The sequence below is a fragment of the Tasmannia lanceolata genome, unplaced genomic scaffold, assembly GCF_043159265.1.
Source record: "Tasmannia lanceolata isolate RefF3 unplaced genomic scaffold, GAP_Taslan_0.1 ptg000006l, whole genome shotgun sequence".
Lineage (NCBI taxonomy): Eukaryota > Viridiplantae > Streptophyta > Magnoliopsida > Canellales > Winteraceae > Tasmannia > Tasmannia lanceolata.
In genome coordinates this window covers 46374280-46391112 of record NW_027518683.1, presented here as the reverse complement: position 1 = coordinate 46391112, position 16833 = coordinate 46374280, and positions in this window count along the sequence as shown.

Here is a 16833-nt window from a genome sequence, read left to right as displayed (position 1 = left end):
CTAAGATAATACACAGCCTTTTCATGCTTGGTTTCTGGATCTTGCTGTGCTAACATACAACCCATTGTGGTTTCTGTTACTGACAAGTAAAGCAGCAATGGATGCCCCGGTATCACTGGTGCTACTATCGGTGGCTCAGACAAACTTTGCTTTATCTTTTCAAAGGCCTGCTGACATTCCTCTGTCCATTCTTTGGAAGAGTTCTTCTTTAAGAGCTTAAAGATAGGTTCACAAGTTGATGTCAGATGAGCGATGAATCGCCTTAGGAACTGTATCCTTCCTAGGAATCCCCGAATTTCCTTCTCGGTTCTAGGCGGTGGCATCTCCTGGATAGCCTTAATCTTCTGAGGATCTACCTCTATGCCCCTTTGACTCACCATAAATCCATGCAACTTACCGGAGGTAACCCCGAACACACACTTGCTAGGATTCAGGCGAAGCTGGTATTTGAGAATTCTTTCAAAGAACTTCTTAAGGTTCGGGATATGATCTTTCCTTTTCTTGGCTTTTACAATCATATCATCGACATAAACTTCGACTTCTCTATGTATCATGTCATGGAGCAAGGCCGTAGCTGCTCTTTGGTATGTCGCACCAGCATTCTTAAGACCAAATGGCATTACCCGATAGCAATATGTCCCCCATTGTGTAATGAACGAGGTCTTAGCCATGTCCTCGGGTGCCATCTTAATTTGATTGTAGCCCGAGAAACCATCCATGAAATATAGTAATTCATGTCCGGCCGTATTGTCCACCAAGATATCGATATGTGGTAGAGGGAAATCATCTTTTGGACTTGCCTTGTTCAAATCCCTGAAATCTACACACATTCTCACATTTCCATCTTTCTTCGGTACAGGTACTATATTTGCGAGCCATTCTGGATATTCCACCACTTGCAGAAATCCAGCATTCAACTGCTTAGTAACCTCTTCTTCTACTTTCAACCCACTCGGGCTTCATTCTCCTTAGCTTCTGCTTTTTAGGTTTAATCCCCGGTAACAAAGGTAGCTTGTGCTGAACAATGTCTTCGCTCAACCCGGGCATATCTTTGTAGGACCAGGCAAAAACTTCTTTATATTCCTTAAGTAAGTTTATTAATTCATCGCGCTCTTCAAAGGATAGAGTATTTCCAATTCGTATTTCCTGTATCAAATCTTCTGTTCCGATGTTTATAATTTCGATTTCATCTTTAAGAGGCTGGGCTCGGCGCTCCTCCTCTTGTTTGAGCATATGCTGCAATTCAATGGGAGTTTCGTCGACCCCCCTTCCTCGTCTGAGGAGGGAGTGTTATCATTATTGTTAAAGTCAGAAGCAAACACAGAGACATACTGAGAATCAGATTTCATTGAATTGAAAGAAGTTACATCATTATCATTGGACTCATCCTGAACAGGCTCAGGATTCACATAGTAAATAAACTCAGAAAATGACTCGCCTGGACTAAGCACTGACACTGATTCACTTGACTTGACTAGACTTGTCTTAGCAATAAAATAAGATGGAAAAACATCAGAACTCCAGTTTGAAAGATTTTCTGTTGCAGGTGCAATCTGACTCTGAGGTTCAGTAAAGGTATCATTACTCTGAATAACTGCCACCAGCACATCTTCACAATCTGTCTCTTCTTGTTCTTCAGAATAGTAATCAACATCAGGCACATTTTCTTCAAACAAAGATTCCAGCACATCTGGCTCAAGGTAGACTAACCAGTCATCAACAGCTTTCTCAACATAATATATCGGCGGTTCTGTTTCTGGGAGAGCAAGGCCACTGAATATTTCAAAACCGGGTATCATGATCCCTGTCACTGAGTCATACCATGGTTCAGAAAACCCATAGTATGGAAAGGTCTCACCTTCTTTGATAAAATGACCATTCATTGATAAGGGATATGGAGCCATTAGGAGTACCCTTCCGGTGCGGCAGATTTCTTCCTTCAATTTCAACAATTCTTTCATGGCTTCCTCCTCCTCCTCAGTAGGTACATATCCAAGACCGAAAATTCCATGGTTTGCTTTGATTGGGCGCCAGTGAGATGCCTTGCTTGGATCACGGCCCAAATTCATACCAGGGAAGTAGTTCATTTTTCTCATCATCTTGGCTACCACAGGACTGATGGCGAACGGTAAACACAACTCCTCCCGAGAGGCATCCTCATAAGAGATAGCAGCAACCTCGAATGTGAAACCATTCAAGTTGTAGTCATCTGCTTTTGCAACTGGAAAGATCAAAGTTTCTCCTGTTATCTGCCCTATTTCTAGCTCTTCATCACCTCTGACAGTGAACAACTTCCCATCTTTGATGAACTTCAGTTTTTGGTGAAGAGTTGAAGCAACAGCACCTTCCTTATGCAACCAGGGACGTCCTAGAAGCATATTGAACGAGGCTTTGATATCAATAACTTGAAACTCAACCTCAAATTCTTGACCGCCCATAACGATCTTGGTGGTGAGGATTCCGACCACATTTTTGTGGGTGTTGTCATATGCGAGGATACCAAGGGTTGATTCGGCAAAATCAGTGGGACCGAAACCCAAGGTAATGGCAGTTCTTAATGGACACACATTCAACGCGGATCCGTTATCTACCAACACAGATGGTACTTTCTTGCCTCCACAGACAATAGTGACATGAAGAGCTCTAGCATGATTCCGACCTTGAGGAGGCAGCTCTTGATCTGAGAAACTAATGGCCCTGGTGGCCTGGGTTAGAGCAACAACTTCAGCCAGTTGCTCCGGAGATATCTCTGAGGATACCTGTGTTGTATTCAATTCTTTTAACACAGCCTCTCTGTGTTTCTTTGATGCTATCAATAATCCCCATACAGATATAACAGCCTGAGTTTTCTTTAACTGCTGCACAACTTCATCATCTGGATCTTTCACATATTGCGGCTCCTCTCCTCGAGCCAATCCCCTGAATTTTCGACTCTCAATTCAACAGGTTTGAAAATTCTTCCGCCCCTTGTCACATGTCTGACTTCATCCAATTCAGGCTCATCATAAGTGATAATTTGAGGGACTTGTGGCTCATAGGTGATTACCAAGGGAGGTACAGACTCTCTTAGGTGTGATTCATCACAGAATATGATTTGGGGTTCAGAGATGGGTTCTAAGGCACATATGAGGTGAGAGGGTCAAACTCAGGATCTCCTATGGTTATGGCATTAACGGCAGCAGGAGGATTTGCATGACCAGGTAGTGGGTTTTGGGTGACATTGGGTCTTGGCTGGAATGCAATTGCTTTCTCATCAATGAGTTTCTGGATTCTAAATTTCAAGGCAATGCAGTTGTCAGTAAGATGACCAGGACCTCTGTGGTACTCACAGTGTAGGTCAGCTCGCCAACTTGCAGGTAGAGGATTGGGTGGGGGGCGGATGGCAGGTAGGGTTATGCGACCTGAAGCCAGACACTGCTTAAGCACCTCTGAAGATGGAATGGGGAGAGGGGTAAATTCTACCCGGGTTTGTTGCCGAGGTGCGGTTGCGGTTTGAGCATAGTCCATTACTAGAGGTTCTTGGGACCTAGAGGATTGAACATTGGAACGGGAAATGCTATTGACTTGGGCTGGAGGGGACTTTTTGAAATCTCTTGGGTTTGGGTTGCTACGGTTGAATACACCTTGAGCCATAGCCTCTTCTATCTGGGTGCCAGCCACAATGAAGTGTTTGAAGTCTGGATAGTATTGCAAAGACATGTGATACTGGAGCTGGGGGGAAATATTTTTCATGATTATCTGGACTTGCTCTTCCTCAGACGGGCGCTCCATCATCTGAGCTGCTATTCTCCTCCATCTTTTCACAAAAATCAGAAAAGATTCCCTCGAGTCTTGCTTTGTTCTCTCTAAATCATTTCTGGTGATTTCTGTCCCATCATCATATTTGAATTGCCTGATGAACTGCTCGCCGATATCCTTCCATGTCCTGTAACGAGTCTTGTCCAAGACCATGAACCATCTCCTCGCAACCTTGGTTAGGGAAACTGGGAACAATTGAGCCATTTGCTCAGAAGATAAGCCTTGAGGCTGACACATGATGGTGAACATTTGCAAATGTGTGATTGGACAACCCACACCATCATATTTGTCGAAATCGGGCATTTGAAAATTGGCAGGAAGGCGAATTTCGGGAAATAAAGTAAGATCACTGGGATTGAAACCACCCTGGTCTTGAAACTGAATGCCTTGAACTTTCCTGGTAAGAGTCTCTAATTTCTCCATAACAGACTTATCAACCATGGACTGAGAAGGCCTACTGCGATTCTCGCTGTACTACTCTTTTTCTAAGTCTTCTTCGACTTTATCAGGGATATTGATGAACACTGTTTGGGAAGGTGCTACTGGAGTGGCTGCTTGGTGCATAGGCCCTTTGTCCTTGGACAACGACGGTCCGACCTGCTCAGAGAGCTGAGCCTTGATAACTTGGTTCTCTTCTTTGAGCTCTTGAAGCTGCCGAAGAATCAAGGTGAGAGTATCGGTGATAGCAGCAGGTGGAAGACCATCTTGGTTGTCTGCCATTGGTGAGGATGAGGACGGGAAAGAAGGAGATGCTGGGGTTCTTAAAGAAGGTGGCGGGGATACAAATTTCCTCTCCAATCGCGAAGAGACCCGAACCCAAGGAGTCGTAGAGTTAGCTATGATGTTTACTGCCCTGTGATATCCGAAAGACATATTTTAAAATCAGAAAGAAGAATAGACGATGATGCACACATAGACAAAGATAATGAAAGAGAAGGATGGACTTTATTGATCAATCATTAAAATTTGAGTACATGGTTCAATCTTTCAAAGATAAACATGGAACTAAACATTCTTTTTAGACTTCTTCTTCGGACGACAATCTTCCTCAACTGACTCCTTTAAAGGTTTGATGATTCTGGCATCCCAAGCAGATGAAACAGCTTTGACAATCTTGGGCTTGAGACCCTCAGGCGGATAGAAATGATGAAGGGGAGGCACAATGGATTGCTCCCTTCCATACTGACGCTGAATCCTGGCAGGAACATAGAAGGAAGTCTTTTTGAGACCAAGAAGGCGAACGTAGTTAGCTTCTCCAGTGTTGAAGACAGCTTCTTCGATTCCAGGGATTTGCCAATAAACCTGATCTTGTTGGCGAGAATTTAACCATTCAACCCAATCGCTTTTATGATCGAAAGAAACATCATGACGCCATTCACTGAAGGTGTATAGCGTATGATTAAAATGGACAGGAGCTGCGATTTTTAGTTTGTGGCACAACCACACTTGAAGTAATGCAGGACATCCTGAGAAAGAACCAATGAAAGAGCGAACATAAGAACCTGGATTTGAGCTGGCACGAAGATGAGCCATATCATCCAATCCATTGAAGGTTTCTGCAAGCATAGTAGGAATTGGATTGGTGCCACGATCCATTTGATCAACAAGGTCCAAGAGAATAGCGGACGCAAAGCGAGAAGGCTGGACAGTGAGGAACCTAGCAAATGAGCAGAATTTCAAAGCGCGACGTCGGGCTTTTTGACTATCAACAGCACCAATGTGTCCAACAGGAGGGTAAATGTCAATCAGTTGTTGCATGGACATTTCTTGGCCTTTGATGAAAGAATTCATGGATTCATCTGGATTATTCATCAAGCGAAGGAATAAAGGACGATAATCTGGAACACATGATGGCTTCACTAGAGGGCCATCCACAGGATATTCCAATAAGGCACACCATTCTTCAAAGGTGGGACACATTTCTTGGTTGCCAAAACGGAAGACATGATGATCGGGATCCCAACACTCTGATGCGGCATAGAGTAATCCCCAATCGAGCTTGATGGTTGCCACGTAGCCGAAGAGATTTTTCTCTTGTTCACTTATGACGTAGATATGGGATTCTCTTAATGTACCACGGATCCAATCAAGAATTGTACGAGTAGACATAGTGCCCGTAAGCCAAGAGAAGGGATATAAGAATGATCAGGATTACATGAACACGAGATTGGGATAAGTTCCTGCCAGTACAGGGAAAGTATGAATACATGATCGAATCACATGACAGAAGAATGAAAGACGCACGATCAAGAGATTAGATGAGACAGCATAAAATTGCTTTCAACGGATAGATCATGAATGACTAATTCTATGAGATCTTTGAAAATAATGATTTATATCCTAAACCCAAAGGGAAAGTTTTTAATCTTCACACATTTTATCAGTGTTACCTGAAGGCATCAGCCATAATCCTAACCTAGCGGAGTGGAGAGAGGATCTCGACTCATGACTTTGTTCGTGTATCTAAGGACCGATCGTAGCCATTGGAAGATGGACTACGGCCTAATCTAGACACAAATGGGTAAGATATCATAAACTAGGCTCACACACGTGATGCACATGTGTTCGTATACTACATGCATGTGTGGGTTAATCTAGGGGTAAGGCCAAGAGTTCCCTTAGCGCGAATCCCTGTTCGATATACTGTACCAGTGTCCGGCGTATCAGTACGTGAACAAGAGATCCGTTTACGTACCATAAAGGTACTAGGCTAAGGGTGGAATGCTTCTCTAGCACAGAGGCACCAGGTGATGAAATCCTAGTCAACCATGCTAGATAACACTCCGGATTCCTAAAATAGGACGTGTGTGCACGTGAGATGCAAGGGTTTAGATGCAAGTGATGTAGGTGTGTGCAATATGTTTGCGCAATCTATGATGCCTTCAGGTTTTGTTAGATTAAGTTCAAGTAAAATGTGATGAGAAAATAAAACAAGACAAACTAATCTAACAAGTATACAGTTTTTATGAGCCAGTTAAATTAAATTCAAATGAGTTATCTTTTGAAATTTTAATGAAGTTAGGTGGTCCCCAGCAGAGTCGCCAAACTGTGGTACCCGATCCCGCGAGAGGGGTGGGGCGCGAGCCGCCGCGCTCTCTCTCTTGGTCTCCCGTACCCACGCGATTGGCGTGTGCATTTAATTATTGATTTGAATTCGTCTTTCATGTGAACTTGGGATCACTAAGGCAATCCGAATTCTACACGAAAGAGACTGACAGAGTCGCCACCTAGATGTGGGATCTAGGACCCGAAATTAACCAGAAATCTAGACTCGCTACCTGGTTACGAGAATGGAAGGTATGGGGAGTTATCCGCCACATGCACCATTCCTGCCCGATAATCGGTCTTCGATTCCAAAAAGCTAACTCTTTTAAATTTATTTTAAATGGCTCATTCAACTCTATGTTAATGTGCGAACTAAGTGACATGCATCCTATGATCTAATTTCAATGTGAATGCTAAATGTGTATCTTGATTTATTAATTTGTCTGGATTCAATCTAAGTGAAAGTTCTCCTAGAATTCTAATTTCATGGAAAGCCCTAAATGATTTGATTAAGCATTTACAAGAAAATTAATATACAAAACACCACAATTTGTTGTGGTGCCGACTCGCGGATGGTATGCCATCAGACATCCAAGCTGCCTACGTACCCAAGCCTCACTGGGATCAGAGTCGACGTAGTTCGGTGCACCTAAGCTAAGCTACTTATGCCTAACTCAACTAGGACACCGATCTAGACTGGATTGACTGTTTCAACAGTTTTAAGAGAAGTTATTTAATTCAAGTTGAGGATTTTATTATCCTAGGATTTCATCTAAGATGTTATATGATTCTTATCTAAATGCAGGTTGTCCTTTAGACTAATGCAGGTTAGCCTACATCTTAGTTTACTAGGCTTGTCCTAGGGAAAGAGTGGGTGACTAGTGTAACTAGACCTATGGCATGGTTGCTATACATAGCAAGCGTCCATGATGAGGCTGGACTCCTGACTCTAGGACTCCCTAAACCTAAGACTCCTTAAAACATAGGACACGACATGACACCAGTGTTCTTAATTGGGCTCTAATGGTTCTTATGACGGAAACCGTAATCCAACGGTTCCGAGAGACACGAGATGAATCGATTTCAGTTCTTGGAGTTAATGAATTTCAGATTTTGAGGATTTTCAGTTTTTGGACATTTAAGGAATACCAACGGTTCTAGGGTTCGCCAATTTCGGCCCAGAATGGCATCCAAGGGAGGGAATCGTGCTCTCTTTCCTTGTACAATTTAGCACTTAGGTTATAGCATCTTATTGCCTGGCAAATCTCAGGATTTCCGTGGACAGTAACCTCGGAGCCAACAACATGCTATAGCTTAAATATCTAAATTGTCAAAGATCGGTTGCAATTGGGATACGATTATGGATGCACTGGCCATTTTTCCAGGGAAATCTAAAGATCCTAAAATTTATGTTTCAATGGATTAAGGAGTGAACATGTGACAGAATTTAAGGTTCTTTGGAAATTTTCACAATGATTTTTTAATTAATTTCGAATTTTCAATGGATTTTATCAATTTTAAGCATATGAGTGACTTTACAAGTGAAACTGTTGCAAATAAATTCGAAATGAGTTGAAACTTCTACAGAAGCAAGATATGATGAGATGTAGCTTACTGGAAGATTTTTACAGATTTTTACATTAAACTGATATTTAATTTGGATTTAACAATTAATTGACCAGATTGCAAAAATAACACAGAAACTACTAGAAATAGAAATCTAAATTCCATGAAATTTCTACAGTAGTAAGATATAAGTGAAAATAGCATGATGTGATATTTCCATGAAATTATAAAACTATTTATTATCAGTTTCGGATTTTTTAATGTTCAGACCAGATTATGAATTAACACTACAGCTCATATGAAATAAGATCCAAATCACTTGAAAATTTTACAGAAGTAATAAATATAGAATTTAAGACTACTGTAAAAATTTGGAGAATTTTATCTGTGATTTGACGTCAGTAACAATTCTCCCAAAATCTGATAATTTTCAAAGAATGCATAAAATAATATACCAAAAAAAATCCAAAAATTCTCAAAAATTCATGGTAGAATGTATCATTATCATATTATTTTCCCACCAAATTTCATTATTTTTGGAATCTGTTTAGTATATATTTTAGTTTTCTTCGTTAAAAATCATGCAAAAATCCGAAAATATACCAAATAATTCTGAAAAATTCCGAGAACAGTGTACCTACTTGTGATGAGTTCCTCGCCGAATCCAAAAGCCGAAAAACTCGAAAATCCTGCCTATGTGCGATCGCTTCCGCTTTTCTTCCTCTTGATTTTTTTTTTCTTCTTTGCTCTCCTCACTTTGAATGGGGAGAGAGAGAGAGAGAGAGAGAGAGAGGGAGAGAGAGAGAGAGAGAGAGAGAGAGAGAGAGAGAGAGAGAGAGAGGGAGGGAGCTTTTTTCCTCCCCTTCTTCTTCTCCTCATTGAACCATTTATAGCAAAGGAATGGGAGGGTGGTGGCCACCATTGTGGACTTATCCCATGGTAGGTTGCCACCATTGTGGACATATTCCATGGTAGGTGGCTCCATGCATGTTTGAATTTTGACATGTGTGTGGCTACATGCATATATTTTTTTAAAGTCCTTTTGAGTAGGTAAAAGATAACTCAAGTGGGTCCCATATGTGACTAAGTTTCCAATTGTGACTAATCATATGCCTCACTCAAAGTATGATCCGAACCGTTCATTTGATGGGCGACAATGTGATTTAATTTGTGCTCCACTAATCAATCCTATGGGCTGATCCAAACCATCCAATAGATTACCCACGCCCTATAGATCTTCTTCATTAGATGATCCAAACCATCCAATTTATTGATCTATAATAAAAGCAAATTGTATTCCTCAAACCTTCTTCGTAAGATGATCTCAACCGGTCCAAATAGTAGGTCGCAATGTAAATGGGTTGTGCCCCCTTTAGATCATTCCTCTATGACGATCCAGACCATCCAATTGATGGGTCTCCTACCTAAGTAGGTTGTGTCCTCCTAAATCATTTTAATGGGCTGATCCGAGTAACTCAACTTGATGATCGCAACAGAATTCGGTTGTTAAGGTAACCTCCCTGAAATCCTGATTGTTCCCTTGATGGGCATTTTTATGCACTGGATCGACATAGGCTCGAAAATCATTTTTTTATCAAAACAATGTGGGCCCCCTGGTTGATTCGAATTATGTTCAATGCGGGCCCACCAAACGGGTCCAAATTCTCCCTTGCTCGGATTCTTATGAATAATCTCTCTCAACACTTAACGGAAAAATGCGAAACATGGCGGAAATGATTGGATGGGGTTTCGCCCAAGCATAGCGAACTTGGGTCCGATCAAAATGGAGTGTCTACAGAAAGCATAAGGGACAGACACGGGAACGGAAAACACTAGAACCCGACAACGACACACTAATTTCTTTGTTGATTAAAGCGGGGAAAAATGGGGCGTCTACAAAATGTTGTGTTTGATGAAGTCTCTTCTTATTATGGTTTGGATGGTGGTTCTACAAATGGTGTGGGGGTAGGTGAGCACAACCTTGTTGAGTTTGAGCCTCAAACAACAATGAACTTGCCTTTGACACCAAATGCTCCAATGGAATTTGGGTCTTCTTCTTTGCCGATGGGTGTAGACATGCTCTGCTTTAATCAATGAAGTGGTTAGTGTTTTTCTAGTATTTTTTTTTATCTTCGTATCCATCTCTTACAATCTTTTCGGTCGTTTCCGTTCTAATATGTATTTTTCCGCTAAGTGTTGAGGAAGGTTATTCACAAGAACTTAAACAAGAGAGAATTTGAACCCATTGGGTGGGCCCGCATTGAACATGTCGATTGGAATGGGATCAAGCAAGTGTGCCCCGCATTGTTTTTTTTTTATGAAAAGCATGAGTTTTTATTATATTTGGATCCAATAAACGAAACCAATGTCCATGGTGGACATAGTGTATTTTGGTCGATCTAGCCTGGACCCGTTATTATGAATAATTAAAACTTAGGCTGGCGGCTCACCCAATGAACAGTTTGGCTCATTCAATGGAAATGATTAACAGCACATTTAATTTGCGCCATGGGCCATCCAATGAACTGTTCGAGTCATTTTATGGAACAGATTTTTTTTTGGAACAAACTAATTTATGTTGTGGCTCTCCAAATGAACAGTTCGGATTGTCCTATGGTGGTGGGTTGCAGGGTACAATCAATTGGGTGGCTCGGATTAGCCCATGGAGATCATTATGGAGCCCAACCAATTTACATTATGTTGCATCAATTGGACAGATTGGATCATTTCAAGAAATTTATTTAGAGGGTGCAACCTTACATAGTAGCCTAGCAAATCAATGGTTCGGATCATTCTAGTTTGAATCAATTTTGAGGAATATTCTGTTTATGCCGCAGCCCATCGCATGGACTATTTGGATCATCCCATGGAAATAATTTTGGCGCACAAACCATTTAGGACGAATCCTAACAAATGGACAGTTCAGACCATTCTATGGAAGTGACTTGGGGCGCGCAATCTATTTGGGCCGTGACCCATAAATTGGACGGTTGAGATCATCCAATGGAGGGGATTTGAATGCAAGTAGTGCAATGCAAGAAGAATTCACCCGAAGTGGGGGCCACCATTATTTAGGAAGCCAAATGAATTTCAAGAGGATTCGGTTAACACATGGGGGGCCCATTATGAAGAAAAGAAACGTTTCTAACTTTGGGTCAAAATTTGTCCATCTAAAGTGGTCCCCACTTGGAGTTGGTCCAAAACCCAAGAGTGAATAAGACAAAGGCTTTATAGGTTTATCATTATGGGTTGTTAGTGTGAAAAAGGGACTCTTTTTCATACCATATATGATATAAACTCAGGGATTACTCATCCAATGGCAGTTTTTTGTGTTGCTTCCATCCTTATATGATTTGGTGGGCTAACCTTCTCTCTCCTCAGATTTTGTTTCTTTTTAAGATTTCATTTTTTTGTGGGAAGAATGTGAGCTACACAACGAATAGGTGGCAACATAGTAGCATCTTGAAATCCTTACCTTTTTCTAAGAACGGATTGTGGTGTAATTCATTGGGCAATTTTCTTTTATTATAAAAAAAAGGAGAAAGGTACCAACATGGGAAAAGGATATATAGAAGAAGATTTTGATCAAGGTTGAGCTATTTTGGAAACATGCCCAAAGTAATTTTCTAAAGAAAAAAAAAAGGAATAGAGGTTTGGTGGAAAAGAGGCAAGTAGCTCACGTTGGAATAAATTTAGCAATTCCTCTCTTTCAATTCAAAAGGAAAAATAATAAAATAAAGAAGGTTGCACAAAATAATTCTGATATTTTTAGAATTAAGAGGCAAGCAAGTCATGTATTAGAAGGGGAGGACGTCCAATTGTGGGGGTTCTTCTAGATCTCATCTCTCCCCTCTCTCGACTACCACTCTCATCTCTCCCCTCTATCAACAACTGTCTCTCTCTCTCTCTTGGACCTTCAAAAAAAAAACAGCCTTTCTCATCCTTGGTGGAAGACGATTCTCGGTTCTCTCTTTAAGAGAATCACAAAATGTTGTCCAGCCCTTGGGTGGTTTGGGCCATCTCTCTAGGGTTCTCCATTGGAGAACAATTGGAATTCTTCATCTTCGCAACTTCATCAAAGGGGTTTTCTAGAGCATATAAAAGGGTGCGACAAAGCGTATACCTCGGATTTACGCACCCTAGAGACAAGGAGCGCGATCAATGTAAAAATTTGGTTGGATTTGGAATTCGTTTGCTGTATATTTTAGTGTAATGTCATCAATCTGACCCGAAAGTGAAAAATCAATTAAAAATCGAATTTCAATCTGTAAAATCATGACAAATTCAAGCAGAATATATTTTTCAAGAACACATCATATCCTAAAGTTTCTAGAACAGATAACTTAATTAGCTATAGGCTTCTTTGTAAAATCATTTGAAATTCCAAGGGAGGTCCCGAGTACGGCAACAAATGAGGAGTGAAAATTTAGGTTGCTAACAAGTTTTATCCTTTTGAAAACTTCTAACCTATTTTGGAAGATTAAGAGATCAAGAATGAAATTCAAGCATACAAGTTAAATCCTAAGTGCAATTGCAAATGTAAAGCAAAAAGATAAGAGAGAATGCACCCGAGATTTAAAGTGGTTCGGTCCTCCAACGCGAGGCCTACTCCACTCCAGCAACCAAACCCGTTGATGGCTTCACTATTTGATCTTCTTAACCACGGCGAAAATCGGTGCCGATTACAATTCCGAATGCTTTAACCTTGGTGGCAATCTACACCACGGAGAGTGGGCTCCGCTTCTCCGAACACTCGCCCAAATACAATGTTCTTGAATAAGAAAGAAAGAACAAAAAATCCCTCACAAGGGTTTACAACTTTGTAGAAGATGTACACATTGAGCCTAATGATCCAAATCCTAATCTTAGAGGATGAGAGGCATAAACAAGCTTTAATCACTCTTTGGATATTCAAGTAGAAGTTTAAGAGTGTCAGGATTCATCATTGGGAAGATTGGAATGCCCATATATATAGAAAAACCAAATATGACCGTTTGAGGGGCATAGTGGTAATTCTGGGAAAATCCCAAACGGCTATTTTTCTTCCCGTTATAGTTGTCTCGGAATTCCAAGAATATTTCTCGGAGTTCCGAGAAAAAATCTCGAAGTTCCGGGAATACAAACAGAAGTTGAAAATTTTCTACTGGACCATTTCTCGGAGCTCCGAGGAATGTCTCGGAGTTCCGAGAAGCCTATGTCAAGCAGATTTCCAATTCTGTTTCTTGGCTTCCAACTTTACACCAAGTTGGGATTGTTATGAGGGTTCCAAAGAGTTGGAACACCACAAGGACAATCACATAAATATTTAGGGTGTGTGAGTTATTCTTTATGCCTCTTAAAATCTAAAACTTAGATTGGATCTTATACATTCTAATATGACTTTGATCTTCAATGGATTCTTCAAGTCTTCATTTGTCTTGGATCTCCGATATTTTTGGCCTCAATCCAAGCAATCTTGTCTTTAAGCAATTATGATCTACAACTTAGACAATCTGTGGGACATGATCCCGCGAGAGGGGCGTGGGGCGCGAGCCGCCGCGCGCTCTCCTTTGGTCTCTCGTTCCCACGCGATTGGCGTGTGCATTTTAATATTGATTTGAATTCGTCTTTCCTGTGGACTTGGGATCACTAAGGCAATCCGAATTCCACACGAAAGAGACTGACAGAGTCGCCACCTAGATGTGGGATCTAGGACCCATAATTAACCAGAAATCTAGACTCGCTACCTGGTTACGAGAATGGAAGGTATGGGGAGTTATCCACCACATGCACCATTCTTGTCCGATAATCGGTCTTCGATTCCAAAAGCTAACTCTTTTAAATTTATTTTAAATGGCTCATTCAACTCTATGTTAATGTGCGAACTAAGTGACATGCATCCTAGAATCTAATTTCAATGTGAATCCTAGATGTGTATCTTGATTTATTAATTTGTCTGGATTCATTCTAAGTGAAAGTTCTCCTAGAATTCTAATTTCATGGAAAACCCTAACTGATTTGATTAAGTATTTACAAGAAAATTAATATACAAAACACCACAATTTGTTGTGGTGCCGACTCGCGGGTGGTATGCCGTCAGACATCCAAGCTGCCTACGTACCCAAGCCTCACTGGGATCAGAGTCGACGTAGTTCGGTGCACCTAAGCTAAGCTACTTATGCCTAACTCAACTAGGACACCGACTTAAACGGATTTGACTGTTTCAACAGTTTTAAAAGTAGTTATTTAATTCAAGTTGAGGATTTTATTATCTTAGGATTTCATCTAAGATGCTGTATGATTCTTATCTAAATGCAAGTTGTTCCTTAGACTAATGCAGGTTTGCCTACACCCTAGTTTACTAGGCTTGTCTTAAGGAAAGATTGGGTGACTAGTGTAACTAGACCTATGGTACGGTTGCTATTCATAGCAAGCGTCCGTGATGAGGCTGGACTCCTAACTCTAGGACTCCCTAAAACCTAGGACACGGCACGACACCAGTGTTCCTAAATTGGGCTCTAATGGTTCTTAGATTGGAGACCATAATCCAATGGTTCCGAAAGACACAAGATAAATCGATTTAAGTTCTCGAGGTTAATGAGTTTCAGATTTCGAAGATTTTCAGTTTCTAGACATTTAAGGATTACCAATGGTTCTAGGGTTCACCAATTTCGGCCTTGAATGGCATCCAAAGGAGGGAATCGTGCGCTCTTTCCTTGTGCAATTTAATACTTAGGTTATAGCATCTTATTGCCTGGCAGAATCTCAGGATTTCCGTGGACAATAACCTCGGAGCCAACAACATGCTATAACTTAAATATTCAAATTGTCAAAGATCAAGTTGCAATTGGGATACGATTATGGATGCACTGGCCATTTTTCCAGGAAAATCTAAAGATCCTAAAATTTCTGTTTCAATGGATTAAGGAGTGAACATGTGACAGAATTTTAAAGTTCTTTAGGAATTTTTATATGATTTTCAATTAATTTCGAATTTTCCATGGATTTTATCAATTTTAAGCATATGAGCGGTTTTACAAGTGAAATTGTTGCAAATAAATTCGAAATGATTTGAAATTTCTACAGCAGCAAGATGAAAATGTATGTAGCTTACAGGATGAGTTTTGCATATTTTTACATTAAATTCACATTTAATCTTGATTAAACCATTAAATGTCCAGATTGTACAATTAACACATAAACTAGTAGAAATATAACTTTAAATTCTATGAAATTTCTATAGAAATACTATATGAATCAAAATAGCATGCAGTGAGATTTTCATGAATTTTAGAAATTATTTACTACCAATTTCGGATTTTACAATTTCCAGACCAGATTATAAATTAACACTACATCCCATATTAAAACAGATCCAAATCACTTGAAACATTTACAGTAACTAGAAATGGGAGATTGAAGACTACTGTAAAAATTTTAAGAATTTTAGTTGTGATCTGATGTCAGTAACAATTCCTCCAAAAGCTGGTAAATTTCAAAGAAAGCATAAAATAATATACCAAAAAAATTCTCAAAATTCTCAAAATTTCATGGTAGAATGTACTGGTATCATATTAGTTTCCCACGAAATTTCATTAATTTTGGAATTCATTTAGTATATATTTTATTTTCGAAACACTCATGGAGATCATGATTTTGAGCATACATATTTAATTTTCAACTAAATCCAATTAAATACTAAAAATCATGCAAATATACCAAATAATTCTAGAAAAATCTAAAAATTAAGTACCTACCTGTGATCGAAATCCTCGCCGAATCCGAGAGCCGAAAAATTCGAAAATCGCACCGCCGCTTGATCCGCTTCCGCTTTCTTTCTTTTTTTCTTTGTTTTATTTTCTTTTATATTTTTTTTATATGGAACAAGGGAGAGAGATGGGGAGAAACAAATAAGGAGAGAAAGTAGATAATGATAGTGTGAGAGTGAGAGAGTGAGAGATATTGAGGGAGAGAAAGAGAAAACTATCCAAAAACAATGTGTTGTTTTTCTTTTTTTTTCTTCCTCTCATCACCTCTCTTTATATAGTGAAAAACTTAGTGGAGAGGTGGAAATAAACAATGAGAATGGTGGGTGTGGTGGAGAATAATGGAAATAAACAATGAGAATGGTGGGTGTGGTGGAGAATAATGGAATATATAATGGTAATGGTGGGAATTGTGGTGGGGAATAATGGAATATATAATGTGAATGGTGGGTGTGGTGGAGAATAATGGAAATAAACAATGGTAATTGTGGGAATGGTGGTGGGAATAATGGAATATATAATGGTAATGGTGGGAATGGTGGTGGGAATAATGGAATATATAATGGTAATGGTGGGAATGGTGGTGGGGATAATGGAATATATAATGGTAATGGTGGGAATGGTGGTGGGAATAATGGAATATATAATGGTAATGGTGGGAATGGTGGTGGGGATAATG